The sequence below is a fragment of the Calonectris borealis genome, chromosome 9, assembly GCF_964195595.1.
Source record: "Calonectris borealis chromosome 9, bCalBor7.hap1.2, whole genome shotgun sequence".
Lineage (NCBI taxonomy): Eukaryota > Metazoa > Chordata > Aves > Procellariiformes > Procellariidae > Calonectris > Calonectris borealis.
The window spans coordinates 3,135,288-3,157,141 of NC_134320.1; the positions used below are offsets into that span (position 1 = coordinate 3,135,288).

The 21,854-nt window shown below is 67.5% G+C and overlaps 22 non-coding genes across 22 annotated transcripts; all 22 read right to left on the reverse strand.

The window, feature by feature from the left end:
• Positions 1-882: 882 nt before the first annotated feature.
• LOC142085961 (5S ribosomal RNA) lies at positions 883-1,001 on the reverse strand. The gene has a single exon (XR_012674922.1). It is a non-coding gene; the product is annotated as a 5S ribosomal RNA (ribosomal RNA).
• A 962-nt stretch (positions 1,002-1,963) lies between these two features.
• Positions 1,964-2,082, reverse strand: LOC142085962 (5S ribosomal RNA). The gene has a single exon (XR_012674923.1). It is a non-coding gene; the product is annotated as a 5S ribosomal RNA (ribosomal RNA).
• Positions 2,083-3,043: 961 nt separating this feature from the next.
• On the reverse strand, positions 3,044-3,162 carry LOC142085963 (5S ribosomal RNA). Its single transcript, XR_012674924.1, has one exon. It is a non-coding gene; the product is annotated as a 5S ribosomal RNA (ribosomal RNA).
• Positions 3,163-4,288: 1,126 nt separating this feature from the next.
• On the reverse strand, positions 4,289-4,407 carry LOC142085964 (5S ribosomal RNA). Its single transcript, XR_012674925.1, has one exon. It is a non-coding gene; the product is annotated as a 5S ribosomal RNA (ribosomal RNA).
• Positions 4,408-5,368: 961 nt separating this feature from the next.
• On the reverse strand, positions 5,369-5,487 carry LOC142085965 (5S ribosomal RNA). Its single transcript, XR_012674926.1, has one exon. It is a non-coding gene; the product is annotated as a 5S ribosomal RNA (ribosomal RNA).
• A 961-nt stretch (positions 5,488-6,448) lies between these two features.
• LOC142085941 (5S ribosomal RNA) lies at positions 6,449-6,567 on the reverse strand. The gene has a single exon (XR_012674902.1). It is a non-coding gene; the product is annotated as a 5S ribosomal RNA (ribosomal RNA).
• A 467-nt stretch (positions 6,568-7,034) lies between these two features.
• Positions 7,035-7,153, reverse strand: LOC142085942 (5S ribosomal RNA). Its single transcript, XR_012674903.1, has one exon. It is a non-coding gene; the product is annotated as a 5S ribosomal RNA (ribosomal RNA).
• Positions 7,154-8,279: 1,126 nt separating this feature from the next.
• On the reverse strand, positions 8,280-8,398 carry LOC142085943 (5S ribosomal RNA). Its single transcript, XR_012674904.1, has one exon. It is a non-coding gene; the product is annotated as a 5S ribosomal RNA (ribosomal RNA).
• Positions 8,399-8,865: 467 nt separating this feature from the next.
• LOC142085899 (5S ribosomal RNA) lies at positions 8,866-8,984 on the reverse strand. The gene has a single exon (XR_012674861.1). It is a non-coding gene; the product is annotated as a 5S ribosomal RNA (ribosomal RNA).
• Positions 8,985-9,945: 961 nt separating this feature from the next.
• On the reverse strand, positions 9,946-10,064 carry LOC142085944 (5S ribosomal RNA). The gene has a single exon (XR_012674905.1). It is a non-coding gene; the product is annotated as a 5S ribosomal RNA (ribosomal RNA).
• A 467-nt stretch (positions 10,065-10,531) lies between these two features.
• Positions 10,532-10,650, reverse strand: LOC142085945 (5S ribosomal RNA). The gene has a single exon (XR_012674906.1). It is a non-coding gene; the product is annotated as a 5S ribosomal RNA (ribosomal RNA).
• Positions 10,651-11,776: 1,126 nt separating this feature from the next.
• LOC142085946 (5S ribosomal RNA) lies at positions 11,777-11,895 on the reverse strand. Its single transcript, XR_012674907.1, has one exon. It is a non-coding gene; the product is annotated as a 5S ribosomal RNA (ribosomal RNA).
• A 467-nt stretch (positions 11,896-12,362) lies between these two features.
• Positions 12,363-12,481, reverse strand: LOC142085947 (5S ribosomal RNA). Its single transcript, XR_012674908.1, has one exon. It is a non-coding gene; the product is annotated as a 5S ribosomal RNA (ribosomal RNA).
• Positions 12,482-13,442: 961 nt separating this feature from the next.
• LOC142085948 (5S ribosomal RNA) lies at positions 13,443-13,561 on the reverse strand. The gene has a single exon (XR_012674909.1). It is a non-coding gene; the product is annotated as a 5S ribosomal RNA (ribosomal RNA).
• Positions 13,562-14,522: 961 nt separating this feature from the next.
• LOC142085950 (5S ribosomal RNA) lies at positions 14,523-14,641 on the reverse strand. The gene has a single exon (XR_012674911.1). It is a non-coding gene; the product is annotated as a 5S ribosomal RNA (ribosomal RNA).
• Positions 14,642-15,108: 467 nt separating this feature from the next.
• On the reverse strand, positions 15,109-15,227 carry LOC142085951 (5S ribosomal RNA). The gene has a single exon (XR_012674912.1). It is a non-coding gene; the product is annotated as a 5S ribosomal RNA (ribosomal RNA).
• A 467-nt stretch (positions 15,228-15,694) lies between these two features.
• LOC142085952 (5S ribosomal RNA) lies at positions 15,695-15,813 on the reverse strand. The gene has a single exon (XR_012674913.1). It is a non-coding gene; the product is annotated as a 5S ribosomal RNA (ribosomal RNA).
• Positions 15,814-16,939: 1,126 nt separating this feature from the next.
• On the reverse strand, positions 16,940-17,058 carry LOC142085953 (5S ribosomal RNA). Its single transcript, XR_012674914.1, has one exon. It is a non-coding gene; the product is annotated as a 5S ribosomal RNA (ribosomal RNA).
• A 467-nt stretch (positions 17,059-17,525) lies between these two features.
• LOC142085954 (5S ribosomal RNA) lies at positions 17,526-17,644 on the reverse strand. The gene has a single exon (XR_012674915.1). It is a non-coding gene; the product is annotated as a 5S ribosomal RNA (ribosomal RNA).
• Positions 17,645-18,605: 961 nt separating this feature from the next.
• Positions 18,606-18,724, reverse strand: LOC142085955 (5S ribosomal RNA). Its single transcript, XR_012674916.1, has one exon. It is a non-coding gene; the product is annotated as a 5S ribosomal RNA (ribosomal RNA).
• A 961-nt stretch (positions 18,725-19,685) lies between these two features.
• On the reverse strand, positions 19,686-19,804 carry LOC142085901 (5S ribosomal RNA). The gene has a single exon (XR_012674863.1). It is a non-coding gene; the product is annotated as a 5S ribosomal RNA (ribosomal RNA).
• A 1,618-nt stretch (positions 19,805-21,422) lies between these two features.
• On the reverse strand, positions 21,423-21,541 carry LOC142085900 (5S ribosomal RNA). The gene has a single exon (XR_012674862.1). It is a non-coding gene; the product is annotated as a 5S ribosomal RNA (ribosomal RNA).
• Between the last annotated feature and the right edge of the window lie 313 nt (positions 21,542-21,854).

A 21,854-nucleotide genomic window follows, 5' to 3' on the forward strand; every position in this document is an offset into this window, starting at 1 on the left:
AGAGAGGGGCGCCGGGACACCGCAAAGCACACCTGCCCACCCAACAACCCACAGCAACACCCGCATGTTGCCCCCCCCGCAACAGCCCCCTACCCCGTCAACAGCCCCCCCGTGGACCCGCCACCTCGCTCCCACCCGGTGCTACAGCCCCATCGCGGCACGGACAGGGGCAATGGGACACCCCGAACCACACTGCCCCACCACAATGACCCACAGCAACACCCACACGTACCCCCCTTCCACAACTGCCCCGCTGCCCCACCTGTCCCACCAACAGCCCTCTCGCCTAAACGCCACCTCGCTCACACCCCGTGCTACAGCCCCACCGCGGCACGGAGAGAGGCACGCGGTCACCCTGAAGCACACCCGCCCCCACAAAATGACCCACAGCAACACCCGCACATAACGCCCACTCACAACAGCCCCCCTGACCGGCCAGCAGCCCTCTCACCTAACCGCCACCTCGCTGCCATCCCGCACCACAGCCCCACCGGGGCACGCACAGGGGCACTGGGACACCCCGAAGCACACCCGCCAAACCACAAAGACCCACAGCAACACCTGCACGTGCCCCCCCCACACAAAAGACCCCCTGCCCCACCTGCCCTGCCAGCAGCCCCCTTCCTCCCACCTCGTGCTACAGCCCCACTGGGGCACAGACAGGGAGGCACGGGGACACCCTGAAGCACACCAGCCCCCACCCAATCACCCACAGCAACACCCAAACATCCCCCCCGCACACCTGCCTCCCGCAACAGCCCACCCGCAACACCCGCACGTAGCCCCCCCACACCTCACCCTCCCCAACACCCCACCCGCAACACCCCAACACCAAAACGGGGGCCGCCCCCACACCCCCCAGGCCCCCCAGCCACCGGCAAAAGCCTACAGCACCCGGTATTCCCAGGCGGTCTCCCATCCAAGTACTAACCGGGCCCGACCCTGCTTAGCATCCGAGATCAGACGAGATCGGGCGTTCTCAGGGTGGTATGGCCGTAGGCACCCCCTGCTCCGCCAACACCCGTCTCGGGGACCCGCCACCTCGCTCCCACCCCGCGCTACAGCCCCACCGCGGCACGCACGGGGGCACTGGGACACCCCGAAGCACACCGACCCATCACAAACACCCACAGCAACACCCGCACGTACACCCTCTCCACAACAGCCCCCCTGCCCCGCAAACAGTCCACCTCTCCCGTAACCGCCACCTCGATCTCACCCCGTGCTACAGCCCCACCGAGGAACAGAGAGGGGCGCCGGGACACCGCAAAGCACACCTGCCCACCCAACAACCCACAGCAACACCCGCATGTTGCCCCCCCCGCAACAGCCCCCTACCCCGCCAACAGACCCCCCCGTGGACCCGCCACCTCGCTCCCACCCGGTGCTACAGCCCCATCGCGGCACGGACAGGGGCAATGGGACACCCCGAACCACACTGCCCCACCACAACGACCCACAGCAACACCCACACATACACACCCTCCACAACTGCCCCGCTGCCCCACCTGTCCCACCAACAGCCCTCTCGCCTAACCACCACCTCGCTCACACCCCGTGCTACAGCCCCACCGCGGCACGGAGAGAGGCACGCGGTCACCCTGAAGCACACCCGCCCCCACAAAATGACCCACAGCAACACCCGCACATAACCCCCACACACAAAAGACCCCCTGCCCCACCTGCCCTGCCAGCAGCCCCCTTCCTCCCACCTCGTGCTACAGCCCCACTGGGGCACAGACAGGGAGGCACGCGGACACCCTGAAGCACACCAGCCCCCACCCAATCACCCACAGCAACACCCAAACATCCCCCCTGCACACCTGCCTCCCGCAACAGCCCACCCGCAACACCCGCACGTAGCCCCCCCACACCTCACCCTCCCCAACACCCCACCCGCAACACCCCAACACCAAAACGGGGGCCGCCCCCACACCCCCCAGGCCCCCCAGCCACCGGCAAAAGCCTACAGCACCCGGTATTCCCAGGCGGTCTCCCATCCAAGTACTAACCGGGCCCGACCCTGCTTAGCATCCGAGATCAGACGAGATCGGGCGTTCTCAGGGTGGTATGGCCGTAGGCACCCCCTGCTCCGCCAACACCCGTCTCGGGGACCCGCCACCTCGCTCCCACCCCGCGCTACAGCCCCACCGCGGCACGCACGGGGGCACTGGGACACCCCGAAGCACACCGACCCATCACAAACACCCACAGCAACACCCGCACGTACACCCTCTCCACAACAGCCCCCCTGCCCCGCAAACAGTCCACCTCTCCCGTAACCGCCACCTCGATCTCACCCCGTGCTACAGCCCCACCGAGGAACAGAGAGGGGCGCCGGGACACCGCAAAGCACACCTGCCCACCCAACAACCCACAGCAACACCCGCATGTTGCCCCCCCCGCAACAGCCCCCTACCCCGCCAACAGCCCCCCCGTGGACCCGCCACCTCGCTCCCACCCGGTGCTACAGCCCCATCGCGGCACGGACAGGGGCAATGGGACACCCCGAACCACACTGCCCCACCACAACGACCCACAGCAACACCCACACATACACACCCTCCACAACTGCCCCGCTGCCCCACCTGTCCCACCAACAGCCCTCTCGCCTAACCACCACCTCGCTCACACCCCGTGCTACAGCCCCACCGCGGCACGGAGAGAGGCACGCGGTCACCCTGAAGCACACCCGCCCCCACAAAATGACCCACAGCAACACCCGCACATAACCCCCACACACAAAAGACCCCCTGCCCCACCTGCCCTGCCAGCAGCCCCCTTCCTCCCACCTCGTGCTACAGCCCCACTGGGGCACAGACAGGGAGGCACGGGGACACCCTGAAGCACACCAGCCCCCACCCAATCACCCACAGCAACACCCAAACATCCCCCCTGCACACCTGCCTCCCGCAACAGCCCACCCGCAACACCCGCACGTAGCCCCCCCACACCTCACCCTCCCCAACACCCCACCCGCAACACCCCAACACCAAAACGGGGGCCGCCCACACACCCCCCAGGCCCCCCAGCCACCGGCAAAAGCCTACAGCACCCGGTATTCCCAGGCGGTCTCCCATCCAAGTACTAACCGGGCCCGACCCTGCTTAGCATCCGAGATCAGACGAGATCGGGCGTTCTCAGGGTGGTATGGCCGTAGGCACCCCCTGCTCCGCCAACACCCGTCTCGGGGACCCGCCACCTCGCTCCCACCCCGCGCTACAGCCCCACCGCGGCACGCACGGGGGCACTGGGACACCCCGAAGCACACCGACCCATCACAAACACCCACAGCAACACCCGCACGTACACCCTCTCCACAACAGCCCCCCTGCCCCGCAAACAGTCCACCTCTCCCGTAACCGCCACCTCGATCTCACCCCGTGCTACAGCCCCACCGAGGAACAGAGAGGGGCGCCGGGACACCGCAAAGCACACCTGCCCACCCAACAACCCACAGCAACACCCGCATGTTGCCCCCCCCGCAACAGCCCCCTACCCCGTCAACAGCCCCCCCGTGGACCCGCCACCTCGCTCCCACCCGGTGCTACAGCCCCATCGCGGCACGGACAGGGGCAATGGGACACCCCGAACCACACTGCCCCACCACAATGACCCACAGCAACACCCACACGTACCCCCCTTCCACAACTGCCCCGCTGCCCCACCTGTCCCACCAACAGCCCTCTCGCCTAAACGCCACCTCGCTCACACCCCGTGCTACAGCCCCACCGCGGCACGGAGAGAGGCACGCGGTCACCCTGAAGCACACCCGCCCCCACAAAATGACCCACAGCAACACCCGCACATAACGCCCACTCACAACAGCCCCCCTGACCGGCCAGCAGCCCTCTCACCTAACCGCCACCTCGCTGCCATCCCGCACCACAGCCCCACCGGGGCACGCACAGGGGCACTGGGACACCCCGAAGCACACCCGCCAAACCACAAAGACCCACAGCAACACCTGCACGTGCCCCCCCCACACAAAAGACCCCCTGCCCCACCTGCCCTGCCAGCAGCCCCCTTCCTCCCACCTCGTGCTACAGCCCCACTGGGGCACAGACAGGGAGGCACGGGGACACCCTGAAGCACACCAGCCCCCACCCAATCACCCACAGCAACACCCAAACATCCCCCCCGCACACCTGCCTCCCGCAACAGCCCACCCGCAACACCCGCACGTAGCCCCCCCACACCTCACCCTCCCCAACACCCCACCCGCAACACCCCAACACCAAAACGGGGGCCGCCCCCACACCCCCCAGGCCCCCCAGCCACCGGCAAAAGCCTACAGCACCCGGTATTCCCAGGCGGTCTCCCATCCAAGTACTAACCGGGCCCGACCCTGCTTAGCATCCGAGATCAGACGAGATCGGGCGTTCTCAGGGTGGTATGGCCGTAGGCACCCCCTGCTCTGCCAACACCCGTCTCGGGGACCCGCCACCTCGCTCCCACCCCGCGCTACAGCCCCACCGCGGCACGCACGGGGGCACTGGGACACCCCGAAGCACACCGACCCATCACAAACACCCACAGCAACACCTGCACGTACACCCCCTCCACAACAGCCCCCCTGCCCCGCAAACAGTCCACCTCTCCCGTAACCGCCACCTCGATCTCACCCCGTGCTACAGCCCCACCGAGGAACAGAGAGGGGCGCCGGGACACCGCAAAGCACACCTGCCCACCCAACAACCCACAGCAACACCCGCATGTTGCCCCCCCCGCAACAGCCCCCTACCCCGCCAACAGCCCCCCCGTGGACCCGCCACCTCGCTCCCACCCGGTGCTACAGCCCCATCGCGGCACGGACAGGGGCAATGGGACACCCCGAACCACACTGCCCCACCACAACGACCCACAGCAACACCCACACATACACACCCTCCACAACTGCCCCGCTGCCCCACCTGTCCCACCAACAGCCCTCTCGCCTAACCACCACCTCGCTCACACCCCGTGCTACAGCCCCACCGCGGCACGGAGAGAGGCACGCGGTCACCCTGAAGCACACCCGCCCCCACAAAATGACCCACAGCAACACCCGCACATAACCCCCACACACAAAAGACCCCCTGCCCCACCTGCCCTGCCAGCAGCCCCCTTCCTCCCACCTCGTGCTACAGCCCCACTGGGGCACAGACAGGGAGGCACGGGGACACCCTGAAGCACACCAGCCCCCACCCAATCACCCACAGCAACACCCAAACATCCCCCCTGCACACCTGCCTCCCGCAACAGCCCACCCGCAACACCCGCACGTAGCCCCCCCACACCTCACCCTCCCCAACACCCCACCCGCAACACCCCAACACCAAAACGGGGGCCGCCCACACACCCCCCAGGCCCCCCAGCCACCGGCAAAAGCCTACAGCACCCGGTATTCCCAGGCGGTCTCCCATCCAAGTACTAACCGGGCCCGACCCTGCTTAGCATCCGAGATCAGACGAGATCGGGCGTTCTCAGGGTGGTATGGCCGTAGGCACCCCCTGCTCCGCCAACACCCGTCTCGGGGACCCGCCACCTCGCTCCCACCCCGCGCTACAGCCCCACCGCGGCACGCACGGGGGCACTGGGACACCCCGAAGCACACCGACCCATCACAAACACCCACAGCAACACCCGCACGTACACCCTCTCCACAACAGCCCCCCTGCCCCGCAAACAGTCCACCTCTCCCGTAACCGCCACCTCGATCTCACCCCGTGCTACAGCCCCACCGAGGAACAGAGAGGGGCGCCGGGACACCGCAAAGCACACCTGCCCACCCAACAACCCACAGCAACACCCGCATGTTGCCCACCCCGCAACAGCCCCCTACCCCGCCAACAGCCCCCCCGTGGACCCGCCACCTCGCTCCCACCCGGTGCTACAGCCCCATCGCGGCACGGACAGGGGCAATGGGACACCCCGAACCACACTGCCCCACCACAACGACCCACAGCAACACCCACACATACACACCCTCCACAACTGCCCCGCTGCCCCACCTGTCCCACCAACAGCCCTCTCGCCTAACCACCACCTCGCTCACACCCCGTGCTACAGCCCCACCGCGGCACGGAGAGAGGCACGCGGTCAACCTGAAGCACACCCGCCCCTACAAAATGACCCACAGCAACACCCGCACATAACCCCCACACACAAAAGACCCCCTGCCCCACCTGCCCTGCCAGCAGCCCCCTTTCTCCCACCTCGTGCTACAGCCCCACTGGGGCACAGACAGGGAGGCATGGGGACACCCTGAAGCACACCAGCCCCCACCCAATCACCCACAGCAACACCCAAACATCCCCCCCGCACACCTGCCTCCCGCAACAGCCTACCCGCAACACCCGCACGTAGCCCCCCCACACCTCACCCTCCCCAACACCCCACCCGCAACACCCCAACACCAAAACGGGGGCCGCCCCCACACCCCCCAGGCCCCCCAGCCACCGGCAAAAGCCTACAGCACCCGGTATTCCCAGGCGGTCTCCCATCCAAGTACTAACCGGGCCCGACCCTGCTTAGCTTCCGAGATCAGACGAGATCGGGCGTTCTCAGGGTGGTATGGCCGTAGGCACCCCCTGCTCCGCCAACACCCGTCTCGGGGACCCGCCACCTCGCTCCCACCCCGCGCTACAGCCCCACCGCGGCACGCACGGGGGCACTGGGACACCCCGAAGCACACCGACCCAACATAAACACCCACAGCAACACCCGCACGTACCCCACCTCCACAACAGCCCCCCTGCCCGGCCAACAGCCCCCCTCTCCCGTAACCGCCACCTCGATCTCACCCCGTGCTACAGCCCCACTGAGGAACAGAGAGGGGCGCCGGGACACCCTGAAGCACACCAGCCCCCACCCAATCACCCACAGCAACACCCAAACATCCCCCCCGCACACCTGCCTCCCGCAACAGCCCACCCGCAACACCCGCACGTAGCCCCCCCACACCTCACCCTCCCCAACACCCCACCCGCAACACCCCAACACCAAAACGGGGGCCGCCCCCACACCCCCCAGGCCCCCCAGCCACCGGCAAAAGCCTACAGCACCCGGTATTCCCAGGCGGTCTCCCATCCAAGTACTAACCGGGCCCGACCCTGCTTAGCTTCCGAGATCAGACGAGATCGGGCGTTCTCAGGGTGGTATGGCCGTAGGCACCCCCTGCTCCGCCAACACCCGTCTCGGGGACCCGCCACCTCGCTCCCACCCCGCGCTACAGCCCCACCGTGGCACGCACGGGGGCACTGGGACACCCCGAAGCACACCGACCCATCACAAACACCCACAGCAACACCCGCACGTACACCCTCTCCACAACAGCCCCCCTGCCCCGCAAACAGTCCACCTCTCCCGTAACCGCCACCTCGATCTCACCCCGTGCTACAGCCCCACCGAGGAACAGAGAGGGGCGCCGGGACACCGCAAAGCACACCTGCCCACCCAACAACCCACAGCAACACCCGCATGTTGCCCCCCCCGCAACAGCCCCCTACCCCGCCAACAGCCCCCCCGTGGACCCGCCACCTCGCTCCCACCCGGTGCTACAGCCCCATCGCGGCACGGACAGGGGCAATGGGACACCCCGAACCACACTGCCCCACCACAACGACCCACAGCAACATCCACACATACACACCCTCCACAACTGCCCCGCTGCCCCACCTGTCCCACCAACAGCCCTCTCGCCTAACCGCCACCTCGCTCACACCCCGTGCTACAGCCCCACCGCGGCACGGAGAGAGGCATGCGGTCACCCTGAAGCACACCCGCCCCCACAAAATGACCCACAGCAACACCCGCACATAACGCCCACTCACAACAGCCCCCCTGACCGGCCAGCAGCCCTCTCACCTAACCGCCACCTCGCTGCCATCCCGCACCACAGCCCCACCGGGGCACGCACAGGGGCACTGGGACACCGCGAAGCACACCCGCCAAACCACAAAGACCCACAGCAACACCTGCACGTGCCCCCCCCCCACAAAAGACCCCCTGCCCCACCTGCCCTGCCAGCAGCCCCCTTCCTCCCACCTCGTGCTACAGCCCCACTGGGGCACAGACAGGGAGGCACGGGGACACCCTGAAGCACACCAGCCCCCACCCAATCACCCACATCAACACCCAAACATCCCCCCTGCACACCTGCCTCCCGCAACAGCCCACCCGCAACACCCGCACGTAGCCCCCCCACACCTCACCCTCCCCAACACCCCACCCGCAACACCCCAACACCAAAACGGGGGCCGCCCACACACCCCCCAGGCCCCCCAGCCACCGGCAAAAGCCTACAGCACCCGGTATTCCCAGGCGGTCTCCCATCCAAGTACTAACCGGGCCCGACCCTGCTTAGCTTCCGAGATCAGACGAGATCGGGCGTTCTCAGGGTGGTATGGCCGTAGGCACCCCCTGCTCCGCCAACACCCGTCTCGGGGACCCGCCACCTCGCTCCCACCCCGCGCTACAGCCCCACCGTGGCACGCACGGGGGCGCTGGGACACCCCGAAGCACACCGACCCAACATAAACACCCACAGCAACACCCGCACGTACCCCACCTCCACAACACCCCCCCTGCCCGGCCAACAGCCCCCCTCTCCCGTAACCGCCACCTCGATCTCACCCCGTGCTACAGCCCCACTGAGGAACAGAGAGGGGCGCCGGGACACCCTGAAGCACACCAGCCCCCACCCAATCACCCACAGCAACACCCAAACATCCCCCCCGCACACCTGCCTCCCGCAACAGCCCACCCGCAACACCCGCACGTAGCCCCCCCACACCTCACCCTCCCCAACACCCCACCCGCAACACCCCAACACCAAAACGGGGGCCGCCCACACACCCCCCAGGCCCCCCAGCCACCGGCAAAAGCCTACAGCACCCGGTATTCCCAGGCGGTCTCCCATCCAAGTACTAACCGGGCCCGACCCTGCTTAGCATCCGAGATCAGACGAGATCGGGCGTTCTCAGGGTGGTATGGCCGTAGGCACCCCCTGCTCCGCCAACACCCGTCTCGGGGACCCGCCACCTCGCTCCCACCCCGCGCTACAGCCCCACCGCGGCACGCACGGGGGCACTGGGACACCCCGAAGCACACCGACCCATCACAAACACCCACAGCAACACCCGCACGTACACCCTCTCCACAACAGCCCCCCTGCCCCGCAAACAGTCCACCTCTCCCGTAACCGCCACCTCGATCTCACCCCGTGCTACAGCCCCACCGAGGAACAGAGAGGGGCGCCGGGACACCGCAAAGCACACCTGCCCACCCAACAACCCACAGCAACACCCGCATGTTGCCCCCCCTGCAACAGCCCCCTACCCCGCCAACAGCCCCCCCGTGGACCCGCCACCTCGCTCCCACCCGGTGCTACAGCCCCATCGCGGCACGGACAGGGGCAATGGGACACCCCGAACCACACTGCCCCACCACAACGACCCACAGCAACACCCACACATACACACCCTCCACAACTGCCCCGCTGCCCCACCTGTCCCACCAACAGCCCTCTCGCCTAACCGCCACCTCGCTCACACCCCGTGCTACAGCCCCACCGCGGCACGGAGAGAGGCACGCGGTCACCCTGAAGCACACCCGCCCCCACAAAATGACCCACAGCAACACCCGCACATAACCCCCACACACAAAAGACCCCCTGCCCCACCTGCCCTGCCAGCAGCCCCCTTCCTCCCACCTCGTGCTACAGCCCCACTGGGGCACAGACAGGGAGGCACGGGGACACCCTGAAGCACACCAGCCCCCACCCAATCACCCACAGCAACACCCAAACATCCCCCCTGCACACCTGCCTCCCGCAACAGCCCACCCGCAACACCCGCACGTAGCCCCCCCACACCTCACCCTCCCCAACACCCCACCCGCAACACCCCAACACCAAAACGGGGGCCGCCCCCACACCCCCCAGGCCCCCCAGCCACCGGCAAAAGCCTACAGCACCCGGTATTCCCAGGCGGTCTCCCATCCAAGTACTAACCGGGCCCGACCCTGCTTAGCTTCCGAGATCAGACGAGATCGGGCGTTCTCAGGGTGGTATGGCCGTAGGCACCCCCTGCTCCGCCAACACCCGTCTCGGGGACCCGCCACCTCGCTCCCACCCCGCGCTACAGCCCCACCGTGGCACGCACGGGGGCACTGGGACACCCCGAAGCACACCGACCCAACATAAACACCCACAGCAACACCCGCACGTACCCCACCTCCACAACAGCCCCCCTGCCCGGCCAACAGCCCCCCTCTCCCGTAACCGCCACCTCGATCTCACCCCGTGCTACAGCCCCACTGAGGAACAGAGAGGGGCGCCGGGACACCCTGAAGCACACCAGCCCCCACCCAATCACCCACAGCAACACCCAAACATCCCCCCCGCACACCTGCCTCCCGCAACAGCCCACCCGCAACACCCGCACGTAGCCCCCCCACACCTCACCCTCCCCAACACCCCACCCGCAACACCCCAACACCAAAACGGGGGCCGCCCCCACACCCCCCAGGCCCCCCAGCCACCGGCAAAAGCCTACAGCACCCGGTATTCCCAGGCGGTCTCCCATCCAAGTACTAACCGGGCCCGACCCTGCTTAGCTTCCGAGATCAGACGAGATCGGGCGTTCTCAGGGTGGTATGGCCGTAGGCACCCCCTGCTCCGCCAACACCCGTCTCGGGGACCCGCCACCTCGCTCCCACCCCGCGCTACAGCCCCACCGCGGCACGCACGGGGGCACTGGGACACCCCGAAGCACACCGACCCATCACAAACACCCACAGCAACACCCGCACGTACACCCTCTCCACAACAGCCCCCCTGCCCCGCAAACAGTCCACCTCTCCCGTAACCGCCACCTCGATCTCACCCCGTGCTACAGCCCCACCGAGGAACAGAGAGGGGCGCCGGGACACCGCAAAGCACACCTGCCCACCCAACAACCCACAGCAACACCCGCATGTTGCCCCCCCCGCAACAGCCCCCTACCCCGCCAACAGCCCCCCCGTGGACCCGCCACCTCGCTCCCACCCGGTGCTACAGCCCCATCGCGGCACGGACAGGGGCAATGGGACACCCCGAACCACACTGCCCCACCACAACGACCCACAGCAACACCCACACGTACCCCCCTTCCACAACTGCCCCGCTGCCCCACCTGTCCCACCAACAGCCCTCTCGCCTAAACGCCACCTCGCTCACACCCCGTGCTACAGCCCCACCGCGGCACGGAGAGAGGCATGCGGTCACCCTGAAGCACACCCGCCCCCACAAAATGACCCACAGCAACACCCGCACATAACGCCCACTCACAACAGCCCCCCTGACCGGCCAGCAGCCCTCTCACCTAACCGCCACCTCGCTGCCATCCCGCACCACAGCCCCACCGGGGCACGCACAGGGGCACTGGGACACCCCGAAGCACACCCGCCAAACCACAAAGACCCACAGCAACACCTGCACGTGCCCCCCCCCCGCAAAAGACCCCCTGCCCCACCTGCCCTGCCAGCAGCCCCCTTCCTACCACCTCGTGCTACAGCCCCACTGGGGCACAGACAGGGAGGCACGGGGACACCCTGAAGCACACCAGCCCCCACCCAATCACCCACAGCAACACCCAAACATCCCCCCCGCACACCTGCCTCCCGCAACAGCCCACCCGCAACACCCGCACGTAGCCCCCCCACACCTCACCCTCCCCAACACCCCACCCGCAACACCCCAACACCAAAACGGGGGCCGCCCCCACACCCCCCAGGCCCCCCAGCCACCGGCAAAAGCCTACAGCACCCGGTATTCCCAGGCGGTCTCCCATCCAAGTACTAACCGGGCCCGACCCTGCTTAGCTTCCGAGATCAGACGAGATCGGGCGTTCTCAGGGTGGTATGGCCGTAGGCACCCCCTGCTCCACCAACACCCGTCTCGGGGACCCGCCACCTCGCTCCCACCCCGCGCTACAGCCCCACCGCGGCACGCACGGGGGCACTGGGACACCCCGAAGCACACCGACCCATCACAAACACCCACAGCAACACCCGCACGTACACCCTCTCCACAACAGCCCCCCTGCCCCGCAAACAGTCCACCTCTCCCGTAACCGCCACCTCGATCTCACCCCGTGCTACAGCCCCACTGAGGAACAGAGAGGGGCGCCGGGACACCCTGAAGCACACCAGCCCCCACCCAATCACCCACAGCAACACCCAAACATCCCCCCCGCACACCTGCCTCCCGCAACAGCCCACCCGCAACACCCGCACGTAGCCCCCCCACACCTCACCCTCCCCAACACCCCACCCGCAACACCCCAACACCAAAACGGGGGCCGCCCACACACCCCCCAGGCCCCCCAGCCACCGGCAAAAGCCTACAGCACCCGGTATTCCCAGGCGGTCTCCCATCCAAGTACTAACCGGGCCCGACCCTGCTTAGCTTCCGAGATCAGACGAGATCGGGCGTTCTCAGGGTGGTATGGCCGTAGGCACCCTCTGCTCCGCCAACACCCGTCTCGGGGACCCGCCACCTCGCTCCCACCCCGCGCTACAGCCCCACCGCGGCACGCACGGGGGCACTGGGACACCCCGAAGCACACCGACCCATCACAAACACCCACAGCAACACCCGCACGTACACCCTCTCCACAACAGCCCCCCTGCCCCGCAAACAGTCCACCTCTCCCGTAACCGCCACCTCGATCTCACCCCGTGCTACAGCCCCACCGAGGAACAGAGAGGGGCGCCGGGACACCGCAAAGCACACCTGCCCACCCAACAACCCACAGCAACACCCGCATGTTGCCCCCCCCGCAACAGCCCCCTACCCCGCCAACAGCCCCCCCGTGGACCCGCCACCTCGCTCCCACCCGGTGCTACAGCCCCATCGCGGCACGGACAGGGGCAATGGGACACCCCGAACCACACTGCCCCACCACAACGACCCACAGCAACACCCACACATACACACCCTCCACAACTGCCCCGCTGCCCCACCTGTCCCACCAACAGCCCTCTCGCCTAACCGCCACCTCGCTCACACCCCGTGCTACAGCCCCACCGCGGCACGGAGAGAGGCACGCGGTCACCCTGAAGCACACCCGCCCGCACAAAATGACCCACAGCAACACCCGCACATAACCCCCCCACACAAAAGACCCCCTGCCCCACCTGCCCTGCCAGCAGCCCCCTTCCTCCCACCTCGTGCTACAGCCCCACTGGGGCACAGACAGGGAGGCACGGGGACACCCTGAAGCACACCAGCCCCCACCCAATCACCCACAGCAACACCCAAACATCCCCCCCGCACACCTGCCTCCCGCAACAGCCCACCCGCAACACCCGCACGTAGCCCCCCCACACCTCACCCTCCCCAACACCCCACCCGCAACACCCCAACACCAAAACGGGGGCCGCCCCCACACCCCCCAGGCCCCCCAGCCACCGGCAAAAGCCTACAGCACCCGGTATTCCCAGGCGGTCTCCCATCCAAGTACTAACCGGGCCCGACCCTGCTTAGCTTCCGAGATCAGACGAGATCGGGCGTTCTCAGGGTGGTATGGCCGTAGGCACCCCCTGCTCCGCCAACACCCGTCTCGGGGACCCGCCACCTCGCTCCCACCCCGCGCTACAGCCCCACCGCGGCACGCACGGGGGCACTGGGACACCCCGAAGCACACCGACCCATCACAAACACCCACAGCAACACCCGCACGTACACCCTCTCCACAACAGCCCCCCTGCCCCGCAAACAGTCCACCTCTCCCGTAACCGCCACCTCGATCTCACCCCGTGCTACAGCCCCACCGAGGAACAGAGAGGGGCGCCGGGACACCGCAAAGCACACCTGCCCACCCAACAACCCACAGCAACACCCGCATGTTGCCCCCCCCGCAACAGCCCCCTACCCCGCCAACAGCCCCCCCGTGGACCCACCACCTCGCTCCCACCCGGTGCTACAGCCCCATCGCGGCACGGACAGGGGCAATGGGACACCCCGAACCACACTGCCCCACCACAACGACCCACAGCAACATCCACACATACACACCCTCCACAACTGCCCCGCTGCCCCACCTGTCCCACCAACAGCCCTCTCGCCTAACCACCACCTCGCTCACACCCCGTGCTACAGCCCCACCGCGGCACGGAGAGAGGCACGTGGTCACCCTGAAGCACACCCGCCCCCACAAAATGACCCACAGCAACACCCGCACATAACCCCCCCACACAAAAGACCCCCTGCCCCACCTGCCCTGCCAGCAGCCCCCTTCCTCCCACCTCGTGCTACAGCCCCACTGGGGCACAGACAGGGAGGCACGGGGACACCCTGAAGCACACCAGCCCCCACCCAATCACCCACAGCAACACCCAAACATCCCCCCCGCACACCTGCCTCCCGCAACAGCCCACCCGCAACACCCGCACGTAGCCCCCCCACACCTCACCCTCCCCAACACCCCACCCGCAACACCCCAACACCAAAACGGGGGCCGCCCCCACACCCCCCAGGCCCCCCAGCCACCGGCAAAAGCCTACAGCACCCGGTATTCCCAGGCGGTCTCCCATCCAAGTACTAACCGGGCCCGACCCTGCTTAGCTTCCGAGATCAGACGAGATCGGGCGTTCTCAGGGTGGTATGGCCGTAGGCACCCCCTGCTCCGCCAACACCCGTCTCGGGGACCCGCCACCTCGCTCCCACCCCGCGCTACAGCCCCACCGCGGCACGCACGGGGGCACTGGGACACCCCGAAGCACACCGACCCAACATAAACACCCACAGCAACACCCGCACGTACCCCCCCTCCACAACAGCCCCCCTGCCCGGCCAACAGCCCCCCTCTCCCGTAACCGCCACCTCGATCTCACCCCGTGCTACAGCCCCACTGAGGAACAGAGAGGGGCGCCGGGACACCCTGAAGCACACCAGCCCCCACCCAATCACCCACAGCAACACCCAAACATCCCCCCCGCACACCTGCCTCCCGCAACAGCCCACCCGCAACACCCGCACGTAGCCCCCCCACACCTCACCCTCCCCAACACCCCACCCGCAACACCCCAACACCAAAACGGGGGCCGCCCCCACACCCCCCAGGCCCCCCAGCCACCGGCAAAAGCCTACAGCACCCGGTATTCCCAGGCGGTCTCCCATCCAAGTACTAACCGGGCCCGACCCTGCTTAGCTTCCGAGATCAGACGAGATCGGGCGTTCTCAGGGTGGTATGGCCGTAGGCACCCCCTGCTCCGCCAACACCCGTCTCGGGGACCCGCCACCTCGCTCCCACCCCGCGCTACAGCCCCACCGCGGCACGCACGGGGGCACTGGGACACCCCGAAGCACACCGACCCAACATAAACACCCACAGCAACACCCGCACGTACCCCCCCTCCACAACAGCCCCCCTGCCCGGCCAACAGCCCCCCTCTCCCGTAACCGCCACCTCGATCTCACCCCGTGCTACAGCCCCACTGAGGAACAGAGAGGGGCGCCGGGACACCCTGAAGCACACCAGCCCCCACCCAATCACCCACAGCAACACCCAAACATCCCCCCCGCACACCTGCCTCCCGCAACAGCCCACCCGCAACACCCGCACGTAGCCCCCCCACACCTCACCCTCCCCAACACCCCACCCGCAACACCCCAACACCAAAACGGGGGCCGCCCACACACCCCCCAGGCCCCCCAGCCACCGGCAAAAGCCTACAGCACCCGGTATTCCCAGGCGGTCTCCCATCCAAGTACTAACCGGGCCCGACCCTGCTTAGCTTCCGAGATCAGACGAGATCGGGCGTTCTCAGGGTGGTATGGCCGTAGGCACCCTCTGCTCCGCCAACACCCGTCTCGGGGACCCGCCACCTCGCTCCCACCCCGCGCTACAGCCCCACCGCGGCACGCACGGGGGCACTGGGACACCCCGAAGCACACCGACCCATCACAAACACCCACAGCAACACCCGCACGTACACCCTCTCCACAACAGCCCCCCTGCCCCGCAAACAGTCCACCTCTCCCGTAACCGCCACCTCGATCTCACCCCGTGCTACAGCCCCACCGAGGAACAGAGAGGGGCGCCGGGACACCGCAAAGCACACCTGCCCACCCAACAACCCACAGCAACACCCGCATGTTGCCCCCCCCGCAACAGCCCCCTACCCCGCCAACAGCCCCCCCGTGGACCCGCCACCTCGCTCCCACCCGGTGCTACAGCCCCATCGCGGCACGGACAGGGGCAATGGGACACCCCGAACCACACTGCCCCACCACAACGACCCACAGCAACATCCACACATACACACCCTCCACAACTGCCCCGCTGCCCCACCTGTCCCACCAACAGCCCTCTCGCCTAACCGCCACCTCGCTCACACCCCGTGCTACAGCCCCACCGCGGCACGGAGAGAGGCATGCGGTCACCCTGAAGCACACCCGCCCCCACAAAATGACCCACAGCAACACCCGCACATAACGCCCACTCACAACAGCCCCCCTGACCGGCCAGCAGCCCTCTCACCTAACCGCCACCTCGCTGCCATCCCGCACCACAGCCCCACCGGGGCACGCACAGGGGCACTGGGACACCCCGAAGCACACCGGCCAAACCACAAAGACCCACAGCAACACCTGCACGTGCCCCCCCCACACAAAAGACCCCCTGCCCCACCTGCCCTGCCAGCAGCCCCCTTCCTACCACCTCGTGCTACAGCCCCACTGGGGCACAGACAGGGAGGCACGGGGACACCCTGAAGCACACCAGCCCCCACCCAATCACCCACAGCAACACCCAAACATCCCCCCCGCACACCTGCCTCCCGCAACAGCCCACCCGCAACACCCGCACGTAGCCCCCCCACACCTCACCCTCCCCAACACCCCACCCGCAACACCCCAACACCAAAACGGGGGCCGCCCCCACACCCCCCAGGCCCCCCAGCCACCGGCAAAAGCCTACAGCACCCGGTATTCCCAGGCGGTCTCCCATCCAAGTACTAACCGGGCCCGACCCTGCTTAGCTTCCGAGATCAGACGAGATCGGGCGTTCTCAGGGTGGTATGGCCGTAGGCACCCCCTGCTCCGCCAACACCCGTCTCGGGGACCCGCCACCTCGCTCCCACCCCGCGCTACAGCCCCACCGCGGCACGCACGGGGGCACTGGGACACCCCGAAGCACACCGACCCATCACAAACACCCACAGCAACACCCGCACGTACACCCTCTCCACAACAGCCCCCCTGCCCCGCAAACAGTCCACCTCTCCCGTAACCGCCACCTCGATCTCACCCCGTGCTACAGCCCCACTGAGGAACAGAGAGGGGCGCCGGGACACCCTGAAGCACACCAGCCCCCACCCAATCACCCACAGCAACACCCAAACATCCCCCCCGCACACCTGCCTCCCGCAACAGCCCACCCGCAACACCCGCACGTAGCCCCCCCACACCTCACCCTCCCCAACACCCCACCCGCAACACCCCAACACCAAAACGGGGGCCGCCCACACACCCCCCAGGCCCCCCAGCCACCGGCAAAAGCCTACAGCACCCGGTATTCCCAGGCGGTCTCCCATCCAAGTACTAACCGGGCCCGACCCTGCTTAGCTTCCGAGATCAGACGAGATCGGGCGTTCTCAGGGTGGTATGGCCGTAGGCACCCTCTGCTCCGCCAACACCCGTCTCGGGGACCCGCCACCTCGCTCCCACCCCGCGCTACAGCCCCACCGCGGCACGCACGGGGGCACTGGGACACCCCGAAGCACACCGACCCATCACAAACACCCACAGCAACACCCGCACGTACACCCTCTCCACAACAGCCCCCCTGCCCCGCAAACAGTCCACCTCTCCCGTAACCGCCACCTCGATCTCACCCCGTGCTACAGCCCCACCGAGGAACAGAGAGGGGCGCCGGGACACCGCAAAGCACACCTGCCCACCCAACAACCCACAGCAACACCCGCATGTTGCCCCCCCCGCAACAGCCCCCTACCCCGCCAACAGCCCCCCCGTGGACCCGCCACCTCGCTCCCACCCGGTGCTACAGCCCCATCGCGGCACGGACAGGGGCAATGGGACACCCCGAACCACACTGCCCCACCACAACGACCCACAGCAACACCCACACATACACACCCTCCACAACTGCCCCGCTGCCCCACCTGTCCCACCAACAGCCCTCTCGCCTAACCGCCACCTCGCTCACACCCCGTGCTACAGCCCCACCGCGGCACGGAGAGAGGCACGCGGTCACCCTGAAGCACACCCGCCCCCACAAAATGACCCACAGCAACACCCGCACATAACCCCCCCACACAAAAGACCCCTTGCCCCACCTGCCCTGCCAGCAGCCCCCTTCCTCCCACCTCGTGCTACAGCCCCACTGGGGCACAGACAGGGAGGCACGGGGACACCCTGAAGCACACCAGCCCCCACCCAATCACCCACAGCAACACCCAAACATCCCCCCCGCACACCTGCCTCCCGCAACAGCCCACCCGCAACACCCGCACGTAGCCCCCCCACACCTCACCCTCCCCAACACCCCACCCGCAACACCCCAACACCAAAACGGGGGCCGCCCCCACACCCCCCAGGCCCCCCAGCCACCGGCAAAAGCCTACAGCACCCGGTATTCCCAGGCGGTCTCCCATCCAAGTACTAACCGGGCCCGACCCTGCTTAGCTTCCGAGATCAGACGAGATCGGGCGTTCTCAGGGTGGTATGGCCGTAGGCACCCCCTGCTCCGCCAACACCCGTCTCGGGGACCCGCCACCTCGCTCCCACCCCGCGCTACAGCCCCACCGCGGCACGCACGGGGGCACTGGGACACCCCGAAGCACACCGACCCATCACAAACACCCACAGCAACACCCGCACGTACACCCTCTCCACAACAGCCCCCCTGCCCCGCAAACAGTCCACCTCTCCCGTAACCGCCACCTCGATCTCACCCCGTGCTACAGCCCCACCGAGGAACAGAGAGGGGCGCCGGGACACCGCAAAGCACACCTGCCCACCCAACAACCCACAGCAACACCCGCATGTTGCCCCCCCCGCAACAGCCCCCTACCCCGCCAACAGCCCCCCCGTGGACCCGCCACCTCGCTCCCACCCGGTGCTACAGCCCCATCGCGGCACGGACAGGGGCAATGGGACACCCAGAACCACACTGCCCCACCACAACGACCCACAGCAACATCCACACATACACACCCTCCACAACTGCCCCGCTGCCCCACCTGTCCCACCAACAGCCCTCTCGCCTAACCACCACCTCGCTCACACCCCGTGCTACAGCCCCACCGCGGCACGGAGAGAGGCACGTGGTCACCCTGAAGCACACCCGCCCCCACAAAATGACCCACAGCAACACCCGCACATAACCCCCCCACACAAAAGACCCCCTGCCCCACCTGCCCTGCCAGCAGCCCCCTTCCTCCCACCTCGTGCTACAGCCCCACTGGGGCACAGAGAGGGAGGCACGGGGACACCCTGAAGCACACCAGCCCCCACCCAATCACCCACAGCAACACCCAAACATCCCCCCCGCACACCTGCCTCCCGCAACAGCCCATCCGCAACACCCGCACGTAGCCCCCCCACACCTCACCCTCCCCAACACCCCACCCGCAACACCCCAACACCAAAACGGGGGCCGCCCACACACCCCCCAGGCCCCCCAGCCACCGGCAAAAGCCTACAGCACCCGGTATTCCCAGGCGGTCTTCCATCCAAGTACTAACCGGGCCCGACCCTGCTTAGCTTCCGAGACCAGACGAGATCGGGCGTTCTCAGGGTGGTATGGCCGTAGGCACCCCCTGCTCCGCCAACACCCGTCTCGGGGACCCGCCACCTCGCTCCCACCCCGCGCTACAGCCCCACCGCGGAACGCACGGGGGCACTGGGACACCCCGAAGCACACCGACCCATCACAAACACCCACAGCAACACCCGCACGTACACCCTCTCCACAACAGCCCCCCTGCCCCGCAAACAGTCCACCTCTCCCGTAACCGCCACCTCGATCTCACCCCGTGCTACAGCCCCACCGCGGCACGGAGGGAGGCATGCGGTCACCCTGAAGCACACCCGCCCCCACAAAATGACCCACAGCAACACCCGCACATAACGCCCACTCACAACAGCCCCCCTGACCGGCCAGCAGCCCTCTCACCTAACCGCCACCTCGCTGCCATCCCGCACCACAGCCCCACCGGGGCACGCACAGGGGCACTGGGACACCCCGAAGCACACCCGCCAAACCACAAAGACCCACAGCAACACCTGCACATGCCCCCCACACACAAAAGACCCCCTGCCCCACCTGCCCTGCCAGCAGCCCCCTTCCTCCCACCTCGTGCTACAGCCCCACTGGGGCACAGAGAGGGAGGCACTGGGACACCCCGAAGCACACCGACCCATCACAAACACCCACAGCAACACCCGCACGTACACCCTCTCCACAACAGCCCCCCTGCCCCGCAAACAGTCCACCTCTCCCGTAACCGCCACCTCGATCTCACCCCGTGCTACAGCCCCACCGAGGAACAGAGAGGGGCGCCGGGACACCGCAAAGCACACCTGCCCACCCAACAACCCACAGCAACACCCGCATGTTGCCCCCCCTGCAACAGCCCCCTACCCCGCCAACAGCCCCCCCGTGGACCTGCCATCTCGCTCCCACCCGGTGCTACAGCCCCATCGCGGCACGGACAGGGGCACTGGGACACCCCGAAGCACACTGCCCCACCACAACGACCCACAGCAACACCCACACGTACCCCCCTTCCACAACTGCCCCGCTGCCCCACCTGTCCCACCAACAGCCCTCTCGCCTAACCGCCACCTCGCTCACACCCCGTGCTACAGCCCCACCGCGGCACGGAGGGAGGCATGCGGTCACCCTGAAGCACACCCGCCCCCACAAAATGACCCACAGCAACACCCGCACATAACGCCCACTCACAACAGCCCCCCTGACTGGCCAGCAGCCCTCTCACCTAACCGCCACCTCGCTGCCATCCCGCACCACAGCCCCACCGGGGCACGCACAGGGGCACTGGGACACCCCGAAGCACACCCGCCAAACCACAAAGACCCACAGCAACACCTGCACATGCCCCCCACACACAAAAGACCCCCTGCCCCACCTGCCCTGCCAGCAGCCCCCTTCCTCCCACCTCGTGCTACAGCCCCACTGGGGCACAGAGAGGGAGGCACGGGGACACCCTGAAGCACACCAGCCCCCACCCAATCACCCACAGCAACACCCAAACATCCCCCCCGCACACCTGCCTCCCGCAACAGCCCACCCGCAACACCCGCACGTAGCCCCCCCACACCTCACCCTCCCCAACACCCCACCCGCAACACCCCAACACCAAAACGGGGGCCGCCCCCACACCCCCCAGGCCCCCCAGCCACCGGCAAAAGCCTACAGCACCCGGTATTCCCAGGCGGTCTCCCATCCAAGTACTAACCGGGCCCGACCCTGCTTAGCTTCCGAGATCAGACGAGATCGCGCGTTCTCAGGGTGGTATGGCCGTAGGCACCCCCTGCTCCGCCAACACCCATCTCGGGGACCCGCCACCTCGCTCCCACCCCGCGCTACAGCCCCACCGCGGCACGCACGGGGGCACTGGGACACCCCGAAGCACACCGACCCATCACAAACACCCACAGCAACACCCGCACGTACACCCTCTCCACAACAGCCCCCCTGCCCCGCAAACAGTCCACCTCTCCCGTAACCGCCACCTCGATCTCACCCCGTGCTACAGCCCCACCGAGGAACAGAGAGGGGCGCCGGGACACCGCAAAGCACACCTGCCCACCCAACAACCCACAGCAACACCTGCATGTT